Here is a 13,531-nt window from a genome sequence, read left to right as displayed (position 1 = left end):
TGCTAATACCTAGCATTCTCTAATTCTATTAGTCTCTATTTATTCTCCCAGATGAGTTATATCATCCTCTGACCAGTGTAGTGTTAAATGGGATCTCTGGGTGGAAAATAGCCTTCCAGTAACGTCCATTTATCGGAGTGTGGCTGCGGCTCCCAAATATTAATAATAATTGATTACTGACTCATTATTGACATCTCAAAGCTTAGCTCCTTCATATCCTTCGCGGGATCAAAAACTTCTATCCTTTTCTATTTTCCTACCATAAAGCTTCTCGCTGGCGGAAGGCTTTACAAAGGATGTAATGAGACAAGTGTGAATCAGTTCTGTTGCCACTTGGGCCATTCCAGTCCTGAAAAAACCAGCCATAGTTCCAAGAAATTGTCCCTACCCAGAATTTCAGGCTAATTCTGAATGACCATGAGTTAGGGATAGCTTTGTCCACCCAAGAGGAGATAGGGAAAAGATCTTTACAAATGTTTCAACATAGAAGAAGCCAGTCTAGGTGGCAGAATGAACAGAGTGCTGGCCTAAAGTTTCTAAGTTCAAATCCAGTCTCAGACATTTACTAGCTGGGTGACCCTTGGCAGGTCATTTAAACTTGCTTGCCTCAATTTCCTCATCTGTAAAATGAGCTGGAAAAGGAAATGGCAATTCACTCCAGTATCTCTGTCAAGAAAACCCCCTAAAATGAGATCAGAAAGAATCAGACAAGACTGAAACAACTGAAGAACAATAACCTGTCCTACCTATGAATGTACCAATCATGAATAAAGTAGATAAGAAGAAACATGGGACTGAGTAAAATTCCTTTGGTGTTCAGTGGTTGGACTTAGGTCAGTCTAACTATTTCTGCTCCCTCTAGAGTAAAGGGCTTAGTCTGATCAGACTGATTCACATTCATTATCTTATCTGATCCTAACTACTCGGTGAAGATAGATATTATCTGCATCCTTTCCATTTTACAGATAAGGAAATTAAGGTTGAACATAGCAATGTGACTTGCCCAGGGCTACTCATCTTTTATTATTGTTCAGGCTTTTCAGTCCTGTCTGATTCTTAGTTTCTTCATGACTTCATTTGGAGTTTTCTTGGTAAAGACACTGGAGAGGTTTGTCATTTCCTTCTCCAGTTCATTTTACAGATGAAGAAACTAAGGCAAACAGGGTTAAGTGACTTGTCCAGGGTTACACATCTGTCTGAAACCATTCAATATGGATCAATAAAGATAGGAATAGAGACTGAACTGATGATTTCATTGGCATAGGGAACTCCTTGAGGAGAAAGAGAGGGGAGGAAGGAAGGAAGGAAGGAAGGAAGGAAGGAAGGAAGGAAGGAAGGAAGGAAGGAAGGAAGGAAGGAAGCAAGGAAGCAAGGAAGGAAGCAAGGAAGGAAGCAAGGAAGCAAGGAAACAAGGAAGGAAGGGAGGGAGGGAGGAAGGAAGCAAGGAAGGAAGCAAGGAAGGAAGCAAGGAAGGAAGGAAGCAAGGAAGGAAGGAAGCAAGGAAGGAAGCAAGGAAGGAAATATCAAAGGTCACATTTGAACCTAGGATTTCTGATTCGGTTCCCTGTACCACCTAGTTCCATATTAGGAAAAATTGGAGATAATCTCAGTAGGAAGACAATAGTTTTAAGTGGACTAGAAATATTAATTTCTAAATTTACTATCAAACTGAAAATCATTTGCCTTTGTTTCCCTTAGGAAGGAATCAAGAAATGGTTATTTTTTGCTTCCTTAAAGATGGAATGAATAAGTACAACTAGGTGGCCCAGTGGATAGAGAGCAGATTCATAGATGAGAAGTCCTCGGTTCAAATGTGGCCTCAGATATTTCCTAGCTGTGTGACCCTTGACAAGTTACTTAATCCCCATTGACTAGCCCTTACTGCTCTTCTGCCTTGGAACCAATGCTTAGTATCAATTCTAAGGCAGAAGATAAGGGTTTAAAAAATTGAATGAAGTAATTTTATTGATCAATCTAGGTATAGCTGATCTATATTTATATAATTGTAGTTTTGAAATAAAAGATGAATATGCAATAATATAGACTCCCTTTTAGGGGGCAGCTGGGTAGCTCAGTGGATTGAGAGCCAGGCCTAGAGATGGGAGGTCCTAGGTTCAAATCTGGCCTCAGCCACTTCCTAGCTGTGTGACCCTGGGCAAGTCACTTGACCCCCATTGCCTAGCCCTTACCACTCTTCTGCCTTGGAGCCAATACACAGTATTGACTCCAAGACAGAAGGTAAGGGTTTTTATAAATAAATTAAAAAAAATATATAGACTCCCTTTTAATGGTTCTGTTTCTGAAACAGAATAGAAAAATCTTCAAAGCTAAAATATTCAGGGTAAAGTCATTCAACTTATATTTACACATTAAGAATTCCCAAAGAAGTGGCTTCATGATGATCCCCTCTCCCAGGAATCCAAGGGCAGATGTTTGCAAAGTGTTTGCTCCATCTATAACTTCTTGAACCTTGGGATCAGAAAGACCAGCCAAAAGACATCTCAGCTTTTGTTAACTACTATTTTTTGGTGCCTTGATGCTAAGCATCTACAGAGTTTCCTGTTTTCTGCTCTCATCTACAAGACAGATATCACAGCAAAGCAGGATGTGACAGCTAGATGAAATATTGCAAAGTGTGCATGAGTTGTGAATATTAGCTTTTGGTTTGACTTATGAGGTAAATAAGCCAGTTTGGACTTCTCTCTCCCCAAGATAAAGATGGTTTAGATAATAGAGTATTGTTAAATCAAAAATGGTTTCCGGCAGACGTGAACCTGAATCATTGAGTACAATATTAATATTCTTTTTCAACAGTCCTATATTTACAAAAATATCTATAGCAATTCTTTTTTTAAATTTAAGTTAATTTATTTAGTCAATTTAGAACATTATTCCTTGGTTACAAGAATTATATTATTTCCCTCCCTCCCCTCTCCCCACCATTCCCACAGCTGATGCACAATTCCATTGGGTATTACATGTGACTTTGATCAGAACCTATTTCCATGTTATTGTTTACACTAGGATGTTCATTTAGAGTCTACATCCCCAACCATATCCCTTTGACCCATGAATTGTTTTTCTTCAGTGTTTTTACTCCCACAGTTTTTCCTCTGAATGTAGATAGTGGTTTTTTCTCATAGATCGTTCCAAGTTGTTCAGGATCACTGCCTTGCCACCAATGGAGAAGTCCATTACATTCAATTGTATCACCATGTATCAGTCTCTGTGTACAATGTTTTCCTGGTTCTGCTCCTCTCGCTCTGCATCACTTCCTGGAGGTCGTTCCAGTCTCCATGGAATTCCTCCACTTTATTATTCCTTTTAGCGCAATAGTATTCCATCACCAACAGATACCACAATGTGGTCAGCCATCCCCAATTGGAGGGAATCCCCTCATTTTCCAGTTTTTTGCCACCACAAAGAGCGCACCTATGAATATTTTTGTACATGTATTTTTCCTTATTATCTCTTTGGGGTACAAACCCAGCAGTGCTATGGCTGGATCAAAAGGTGGGCAGTCTTTTAGCAGCCTTTGGGCATAGTTCCAAATTATAGCAATTCTTTTTGTGGAGATAAAGGCCTGGAAACTAAGGCCATAAATTGCAGAATGGCTGAAGAAATCATGGTAGATGAATATAATAGAATGATATTATGATGGAAGATGTGATGAAAGAGATGGTTTCAAAGAAATCTGAGAAGATTTGAATGAAATGAGGCAAAGTGAAAGCAAGTGAACAAACATACTAAGCCTTTTCTATGTGCTGGGGCTTGAGGATATAAAGAAAGGTAAAAGCAATGCCTGTTCTCAAGGTCTAATGGGAGTAAAGTGAACAGAACCAGAAAAGAAATGTATATGATAGCATCAACATTGTAAAGAGTAACAATTTCAAAAGACTTAAGAACTCTGATCAATGCAACAATCAACCATGATCCCAGGGCAGAGATGATGAAGAATGTTATACCCTCCCAACAAAGAAGGAGATGATAGACTATTATACAGTATAAGATGCGCATTTTTGGACATGGCCAACATGGAGAATTCATTTTGCTTAACTATACTTTTTTTTTTAACTCTTTCAACCCTCACCTCCTATCTATTGGTTCCACGACAAAAGAAAGGTCAGGGCTGGACAATGGGGGTTAAGTGACTTTCCCATGGTCATAAAGCTAGAAAGTATCTGACACCAGATCTGAACCCAAGATCCCCACCTCTAGACCTGGCTCTCAATCCACTGAGCCACCTCACTGTCCCCTGATTAAACTTATTAATTATAATGATTTTGTTTTCCTTTCTCTTTTTCACTGGTGATTGGGAATTTGGGTAGAAAGGGAAAATAATAAATGCTGGACAATTCAAAAATCTAGAATTTAGTTTTACAAAAGGTCATCTAGTTGGGGTTCTATGAGATTACAAAGATCAAACATGGCTCCAAAGATGAGCTATAAGAATGCACCTTTCTCCTTTTTCACAGAGGCTATATCCAGTGCTCTAACTAGCTGTAGATAGTATAGGGTTGATGGCTTGAGAAAGGGCTGATTGAGATTGAAGATCAAGATGTAGACAAAGAATAGGATTTGGAGGCAGAAGAGATAGAATGGCAATAAATTGTGATCAGAAAAGGGAATTTCCATATTGCATCTGCTTTGGGATCATTAGTACATGAGCATTTCTTCCCTGTTAGAAGGCATATTCCTTAGAGGTAAGAACTTTAATTTTGCTTTAATTGAGGGCTAACATTTATGTAATACTTTAAGATTTTCAAAGTACTTTACAAATATTAAGTAATTTGATCTTCACAACAATTCTGAGAGTTAGATGCTATTATTATCCCCATTTTTGGATGAGGAAACTGACTCGGAGAGAGGCTAAGTGACTTGCCCAAGATCTCAAAGCTAGTAAGTATCCAAGTTCACATTTGAACTCAAGTCTTCTTGATTCCAGATTCAGCCCTCTAAGTACTATACCACCTCACTAGGGAAAATGGGACATTTTGGTAAGAAAATATTATTTCTTGCCTATAGTACTTTACAGTTGGCAAAAGACTTTCCTCTAAGTGGCAAACTGACAGATAATTAAGCCAGATTTAGGTTTTTCCTCCATCAAATTTCTACACTCCCCACCTAAGTAGGACAGCTAGAGTCTCAAAGGCAATGCCTGTGAAGCATAAACTTTGGTGGATTGAATATGGACTTGTCTATATGCTGGATTTCTTTTTTCAAGGACAACCCTCATTTGTTCCAAAGATACTTATTACCAAAGGGTTGGCCACCAGGTGATTAATTTTTTTTTGGCCATAGCAACTCATTAAATGGTCCGCTAAGGAAATGAGGAGTTGCGACCTATCATTGAGGAAGGAAATATTGACAAAGGTCAAAAGTCAGATCTTTGAATTATGTGATAATTTTTTAGGACTAAAATCGCTGAAGAAGTTTTTTTTCTTCCTATAGGAAAAGTCAAATTAATTTTAAAAGCCTAGTTCTTTTTTATAATGAATATGCTCTGGGCTCTCTATGCCAGAGCCAGGCTGATATATCCCCCTCCTCAGAATTTTAGGAATACCCTGAGGGGTTGGAGTATCTTCCTCTAATATCATTGACTAGAGCCCCCACTAATTATATTTCTTCCAGTATTAGCTACAAATGACTAGTCCGGCGCCATTTTACCACTTAAAATTAATTAGCTTTTATAAAGGAGCCTCTACTTCAAAGATGAAGATAAGAATAAAAGTACAAACATCTGCCACCATCTCCTTTACCATGTGACCTGTTATGATTAAAATTCTCTAGAGATTCTGTCTCAATTTACAATTATTTATTAAACAATAGAGAGTGGGCCAGAGAAAGAAAAGGTACCAGCCATATGTGGTCGGCTGTTCCCTTAGTAGCTTCTTCCCCAAGTTGACTGTGCCAGCTCCACAGCCAGACCTCTGGCACACCAACATTGAGCCTGACATGTATACATGCCAGGACTCCCCTAGCCAGCCCCAAGCCAGCCAGCCCTCACTGGCACTCTCCTAGCTGCCACCCCACACATACCCACCATGAGCTCACTAGTGCTCTCCTAGCCACCTCCTCTCTCAGAGGTTCCAAGGCAAGAACACTCTCCTTCCTTTCCTTATTCCAATTTATGCTTCTTGTGACTTTCCTTTCTCAAGTTTGACCTCAGTCCAAATAAGAGACAGGTCTTCTGGACACCAGGAATCACCACGTGGTCTTTAGAATGGCTGTACAGTATCTCCCAGAAGGGTAGTGAAGACTCTACCCAAGATTAAGGGGTTCAGAAGTAAGATCCTTTGCTTTAAAATCCAAAAGATATCTTGGGGTGCCAAAAAAGGGGTACAGGTTAGTTTTAAATTTCCACAACTTCTAGGGAGAGTAGGCTTAGCTTTAGCACAGTTTCAATATAATATCACTCCCACTCAGTTCATTTCCAAATGCCAGAGTAGTTCTTGTCTCAGCTATTACAGTAGGACTGGACCCCCAAAATCACTTCTCATTCCTTGGGGTATCTATCAGTAACTGACTACAAAATCTTTCATCAACTCAGACTCTCAAAATCCTAGATGTCTGAACTCCCAGAGATTTTCTCCTAACTTTTTTTTTTAACTCTCACCTTCCATTTTAGAATCAATACTAAGTATTGGTTCCCAGGCAGAAGAGTAGTGATAAGGGCTAGGCAATTGGAGTTAAGTGACTTGCTCAGGGTCACACAGCTAGGAAGTGTCTGAAGTCACATTTGAACCCAGAACTTCCATCTCTAAGCCTGGCTCTTAATCTACTGAGCCATCTATTGGTCCCTTTTCTCCTGACCTTTTGAAACTCACAGGTCAGAACCTCTAAACAAATCTCTTTTACCTAAAACAACAACAAAAAAGATAAATGTTGAGACTCAAGGCCTATGTCCATTTCCATGGTGACATATATTGGCCTTGAACAGAGAAGACCCAAGACCGTTCTCTCTACCCTGAGACATTCAGGGAAGGAGTCAAACCATCTGAGAAATTCACCAAGACAAAGCAGTCAATGAGAAACAAATACCCAAGGCTAAGTCCTTTCAAAGGCATCCCCAGTTCCAGTTTCACAGCTATAGCCCTGCAAAGAATCCGGCATCCACACTACCTGATTAGAATGCCTACTCAGGCTCTGCAGTCTCTCCAAAGCACATCCATTACATGTAATCACAATTCTCCCTAAAGCAGGCTCCCCATCCTCTTCAGTAATTTGCATCAGCTGAATACACCAAAGCATTCTGCCTGGTGCCAATTTCCCAGGATGCTTCAAAAAGGGGACACACCATGGCTAAGTAAGTCACAGCTGCTTTCTTACTAAACTGATCACCTAAGAACCTGTGGCTTTAATGCAAACACCAACAACATGGAAATAGGTTCTGATCAAGGACACAAGTAATACCCAATGAAATTGTGCATCGGCTGAGGAAAGGGTGGGGGGGAGGAGGGAGGGAAATAATGTGATTCTTGTAACCTAGGAATAATGTTCTAAATTGACTAAATAAATTAATGAATTTAAATAAATAAATAAAGATTTTTTTTTAAAAAGAACCTGTGGCTTCCTAAAGAAACACCCCTCTTCCCTTGATAGCCCAAGTATGTCAAAGCTTTCAGAACAGACAGCTGAGAGGGGGGGAAAAAATGTGATCCCTCCTCTCCAAAGAAGGATACTTGTGTATGAGACATCTTTGTCAACAGAGCTATGGGTGTAAAATAGGAAGACAGGCGCTTTTCACAGTTTATGGGAATTTCTGATAGAAAGCAGCACACATTGGCACTTGATGCTGCCTGAATACCGTATGCAATGCCATTTGGTGTGTTTTGATCCTGGCATCATTATGTGTTTCTACTTCACTGAAGACATTTCTGAGCTCCCTTTTTCCTTCACTTTCAGATCTTTGCATCAAAAGGGAGAGTTGGAGCTTGTGGCTGAAATGCTAAGTAGGCTGTGAAACTACTCAGATTCTTCAGGAGTAGAGAGACAGATAGATGTGAGATTGGCCTCCCAGTCTGGGAATGCAGATGTATTTCTCCTAATTCTCAGGTCCAAGATGCATTTCTGTCTTCTCAGCAATTCTACCCTTATGACCAGAGGGTTAGCTGGGAAACAGACTGGTTTATTTGGGGCCAGAGAGGAAACTGAAGAATGCTCTCCTCTTGGACCAGCTGGGAAGGAAGTGAAATCTGTCTAGAGGGAAACCCAGCATTCTGTTGCTGGACTTTTCTTCCTTTCTGTCTCATTTTCAGGCTTTCCTGGGGCCATTATTTCTCTTCCCTAGTCTCTTGTTTTGAACATTTATTCCAAGCCAACAATGCCAGGGAAGAGAGGCAGCACAGGCTGGTAGATGGATAGCCTTGGGAACTCAAGTGATGCCTCAGCTTAGTGACCTTGGGAAAGTCACTTAATCTACCTGTTTTTCACTTGCAACCTGAATTCAAGAGAAGATAGCCAATATATTGAATATATTGAAAATGATGATCTTTAGACGAGGCAAGGAATTGCAGCTAGGGCTCCATATAGCAGCAAGTTTTGAAAAAAAAGGGGGCTGAGCTAAGAGTTATTATAGAAGATTAGAACAAAGAGTGAACAGAGGGAGGGAAGGGGCAGCTAAGCAGCTCAATGAATAGAGAACTGGACCTTCCTAGCTGTGTGATCATGGACAAGTCACCTAATTTCAATTGCCTAGCCCTGACAACCTTGTTTTATGAGACCTTCAAGCACCCTGGTAGACATCCTAGGTAAGATTAGTAGATTTGTCCTAGACTAAACAATAACCTTTAAATACCCATTAATCACTCCACATAGGTTTAGCAGATATAATCAAATCTTATGGTCTTCTTAGTTTCTCTTATAGTATCTAGACCACTTCCAGGTATTCTAGAATCCTCTTTGCCTAGCTTCTATGTAAGTCAATCAGTTATCCTTCCCATTTCTGTATTCTCTAAAGTATATATAGATCCCAAGTTCTTCAATTTGATGGGAAATTTCCATTCTTGGTATTTTTTTCCCAGAAAGTATTCCTAGAGTCCCAGAGCTTGGCTCTGTGTGGTGGCCATAAGTGCATTGTCTTCTTGGTCCTGATTAAAAATATGTTCTTTTGTCAATGCTTTTTAGTGATTCTGTGATTTCAGGTTGACAGCCCTTACCACTCTTTTGCCTCAGAGCCAATACTGATATACTATACTAAGACAGAACATAAAAGTATTAAAAAAATAATAGGTGTGGGGGATATGATTCTCAGAAGACCAAGCTGAAGATGAAAGGGGGTTGGGACTTCCTGGGATGGGACTAGGAAGGCGGTTTTGCAAAACAACCAAAAATCCATAGAAAAAGCTTAGGAATACAGGGAGGAAAAGATTGAGTATTTGCAAAATAGTCAGAGACTAGGGTTAGCCAGTGTAAGGGGGGAAGGAAGTTATTTATAAAAGGGTTGTACTTGCTTATTTAAGAGTGTGGTCACCAGGAATTTAATAAATTCCAAAGAGATTTTATTTACAATTTATTTACAAAAATGTAGAAAGAGTGAAGTAAGAAATCAGAGAGAGGAAAAGGTAAGATATCTAGCTTAAACACTAAACAATTTACAATCGGCCCCTGGGCAAGGAGAGTTAGTTCTTAACTTGTGGCTGAGGCCCTGGGGATGCAGGGAATCTCCCTCAAGAGGATAATAGATCTCTCCTGAGGTTAGTCTCTTCTGAATATCCAGTAGTTAAGAGTCAGCTTTTCACTCACCATGTGTCAGTCTAAAGGAACAGGGTCTCAGGTCCAGTCAGCAGATCCTTCTGCCCCTCTTCACCAGCCTCAACTCGAAAGCATAAAGAATTGAATTCCTTCAGGAAGTTGTAACTCCCTTTTAAAGACATTTACACTTGTGTCACTTCCTATGTCTTCCCCTAATTTTACATCTACCAATCACAGTTGATGCTCTGCTCCAGGACTGCCCAGAAGACTGTCAGTCGATTCTGATTTGTCACCCACTATCACACATGTGGGTCACAGACCTCCCACTCAATGATTAAGTGGGATGTTTACACTTTTGGTGATTAGATCTAAAAATAGGCAGATCTCCATACTCTACATTAAGTACGGTGTTCTAAAAACAGTCAGGTGTTACAATTTAATCTTCACAATCAGGGGAGAGTTAACTAATTTCATTGTTATAATTGGGGAGAGTTAAATTTAATCTTCACACCAGTGTCAGACAATTCATGGATCTGAATACCCAGACCAGGTCAGTTTCTGTCATCTCACTGTCAGTTGTGTCACTTAACCCCCATTGCCCAGCCCTTACCACTCTTCTGCCTTAGAACCAATACACAGAATTAATTCTAAAAGAGAAGGCAATGGTCTTAAGAAAAAAAGGAAAGGAAAGGAAAGGAAAGGAAAGGAAAGGAAAGGAAAGGAAAGGAAAGGAAAGGAAAGGAAAGGAAAGGAAAGGAAAGGAAAGGAAAGGAAAGGAAAGGAAAGGAAAGGAAAGGAAAGGAAAGGAAAGGAAAGGAAAGGAAAGGAAAGGAAAGAGGAAAGGAAAGGAAAGAGGAAAGGAAAGAGGAAAGGAAAGGAAAGAGGAAAGGAAAGAGGAAAGGAAAGGAAAGGAAAGGAAAGAGGAAAGGAAAGGAAAGGAAAGGAAAGGAAAGGAAAGGAAAGGAAAGGAAAGGAAAGGAAAGGAAAGGAAAGGAAAGGAAAGGAAAGGAAAGGAAAGGAAAGGAAAGGAAAGGAAAGGAAAGGAAAGGAAAGGAAAGGAAAGGAAAGGAAAGGAAAGGAAAGGAAAGAGGAAAGGAAAGAGGAAAGGAAAGGAAAGGAAAGGAAAGGAAAGGAAAGGAAAGGAAAGGAAAGGAAAGGAAAGGAAAGGAAAGGAAAGGAAAGGAAAGGAAAGGAAAGGAAAGGAAAGGAAAGGAAAGGAAAGGAAAGGAAAGGAAAGGAAAGGAAAGGAAAGGAATTGTTTGTGCTTGTGTATTGACTGAACCTGGGCAACTAGGTGATGTGGAGTTCGGAAAATTTATCTCGCTGAGTTCAAATCCAGCTTCAGATACTTGCTGTGTTACTTACCTCCATTCATCTGTAATAAAAGCTAGAGAGGGGCAGCTAGGTGGCTCAGTGGATAGAGAGTCAGGCCTAGAGAAGAGAGGTCCTGGGTTTAAATTTGACCTCAGATACTTTTTAGTTGTGTAACCCTAAGCAAGTCACTTAACCTCAATGGCCTTAAATTTATTCTAAGAAGGTAAGGGTTAAAAAAGAAAAAGAAAAAGAGAGAGAGCTGGAGAAGGAGATGACAAAGCACTCCAGGATCTTTGCCAAGAAAATTCCAAATGGGATCTCAAAGAGCCAGACTCATGAGCATTGGCTGAACCTCATGCCTGAAATGCACTCTCTCCCCTATTATTGCTACAAGCAATCTCTAGTTTCTTTGGAAACTCCCAGCCAGGTATATATCATGAGGCCTTTCTGATTATCTCAGCTATACTTTCCCACTCAAAGATACTTTATGCTTTATATTCACCTGGAAGGGAATTAAACTCCTGGAGGGCAGAAACTTTTCTTAGTATCCTAGGGATGAGGTGCTTAATAAATGCTAGATCACTTAATTGATTTATGTGCTTATTTGCCCCATTTTTAGAATATAAATTCTTTAAGATTGTTTCCTGATTTTGTCTTTGTATTCCCAGGTTCTTAATGAATTAGGGATTGAAGATTCATCTCTCCATGCCTTCAAACAACTCTCTGAAAGCATATGAATTGCCCCTACACTGGTGAAATTCCAAGACAAAAGCTGTTGACCAATAGGAAGACATATCTTGTATCTTCTTATCTTCTACATAACATCAAAAATCTTGGATATATTGATTTAAAAGCAGAAGGATCATCTAGTCAATCCACTCATTTTATAATCAGTGGGGTGGGGGAAAAGGGAATCAGCACTTTAAAAGTGCCTACTATGTGCCAAGCACTGTGCTAAGTGCTTTCTAATGATAATCTTTAACCTTGCAAGGTAAATGATGTTGCTATTCTCATTTTATAGCTGAGCAAACTGAGGCAAACAGAAGTTAAGTGACTTGCCCAGGGTCACACAACTAGAATGTGTCTGAGGACTTATTTAATCTTGGGTCTTCCTGTCTCCAGTCCCAGTCTTTACCTACTGTTCCATATTGCTGACTAATTAACCAGTCACTCAATAATCATTTATCAAATGACTACTATATAAAGATTAAAATTAAGGGAGATTGAGGCAGGTAGAAATTAGTTTCTCTCTGAAAGGAGTATTATATTTTTATGAGGTTTATTAAAGATTAAGGATTAAAGAAAATACAGGATAAGAAACACATGCCTAGGCCAAAGAGGCCTAGACAAGATAATCTCACATCATGGAAGAGCCGAGTCTGCTCCAAAACAGAAGTCCCAAAGAGACCACAAAAGCCTTTGCAATCAGGTTAAATCCCTTCTCGATCTAGGCCCACCTGAGAATTCAGTGAGATTACAAAGCACTCTGGGGAAGTGGAGCAAAGGATTGTGGGGATTGAAGTCCAGAGTTCGAGTCTATTTTTACAACTATGTGCCAGCTATTGTCAATATAAAGAAAGGCAAAAAATAGTCCTTGCTTTCAAGGGGTCCACAGTAATATAGAAGGGAATGAGGTAGAGGAACAATATGCAAACTATGTCCAAACAAGATATATACTGGAGGCAGTCTCAGAGTGAAAATGCTGCCATTAAGGAGGACTGAGAAAGGCTTCTCAAAGAAGGGAGGACTTTGGCAACAGACTGGAAGTGGAGGGTGAAAGCTTGTTTTACAAAACCCCAAATTTACCCTGGTCCCATGGGAACTTGCCTTCAAGAAATTCACAATAGGCCATCAAGCACCCATGGGGCATCCTGGATAGCAGTGGTGGATGAAGTTCAGTCTTCAATCCCCTTTGGTCTTCTAAGTTTCTCTCATTGTATTTAGGCTACTCCCAGGTGCCCCATCCTCAGGCTCTTTCTAAAGCCTCTACGTAACCAGTCAGTGGTCTCTCTTTGGTTCTATACTCCCCAAGTTCTTTAGATGGATGGAAATTCCCATCCTTGGTGTTTTCCCCAGAGACATTGTTTCCAGAGCCTGGGAGCCGGGTGGCCATCTGTGGTGTGTGTCTATGACTCTGTGTGGTGGCCATAAAAGCATTATCATCTTTGTCCTGATTAAAGATGTGTTCTTCAGTAACTGCTTTGGTGGTTCTGTGTTTTTTCAGGTTGACAAGAGTAAGAGAGTAAGGAGATAAGAATGACACATGAGCTTGAGTGATTAGGAATATACTAGTAATCTGCTAGTATGTTGACTAGTTGGCTTAGGAATTTATTAAGAGAGGAAGCCTTGGGGGAAAGAGAATAAACTCAGTTTGGGATACATTGATTTGAAGATGCCTATGGGACATCCAGTTTAAGATACCCAATATGAGACTGAAAGTCTGGAAAGAAGTTAGGAACTGACAAATCTGAGAATCATCTGCATAGTTAGGATAATTGGATCTCAGGGAACTGATGAGATCTCC

This window comes from Monodelphis domestica, chromosome 1, assembly GCF_027887165.1.
Source record: "Monodelphis domestica isolate mMonDom1 chromosome 1, mMonDom1.pri, whole genome shotgun sequence".
In the NCBI taxonomy this organism is placed as follows: Eukaryota; Metazoa; Chordata; class Mammalia; order Didelphimorphia; family Didelphidae; genus Monodelphis; species Monodelphis domestica.
The sequence above is the reverse complement of the archived record's forward strand: the minus strand, read 5'-3'. Positions refer to the sequence as shown.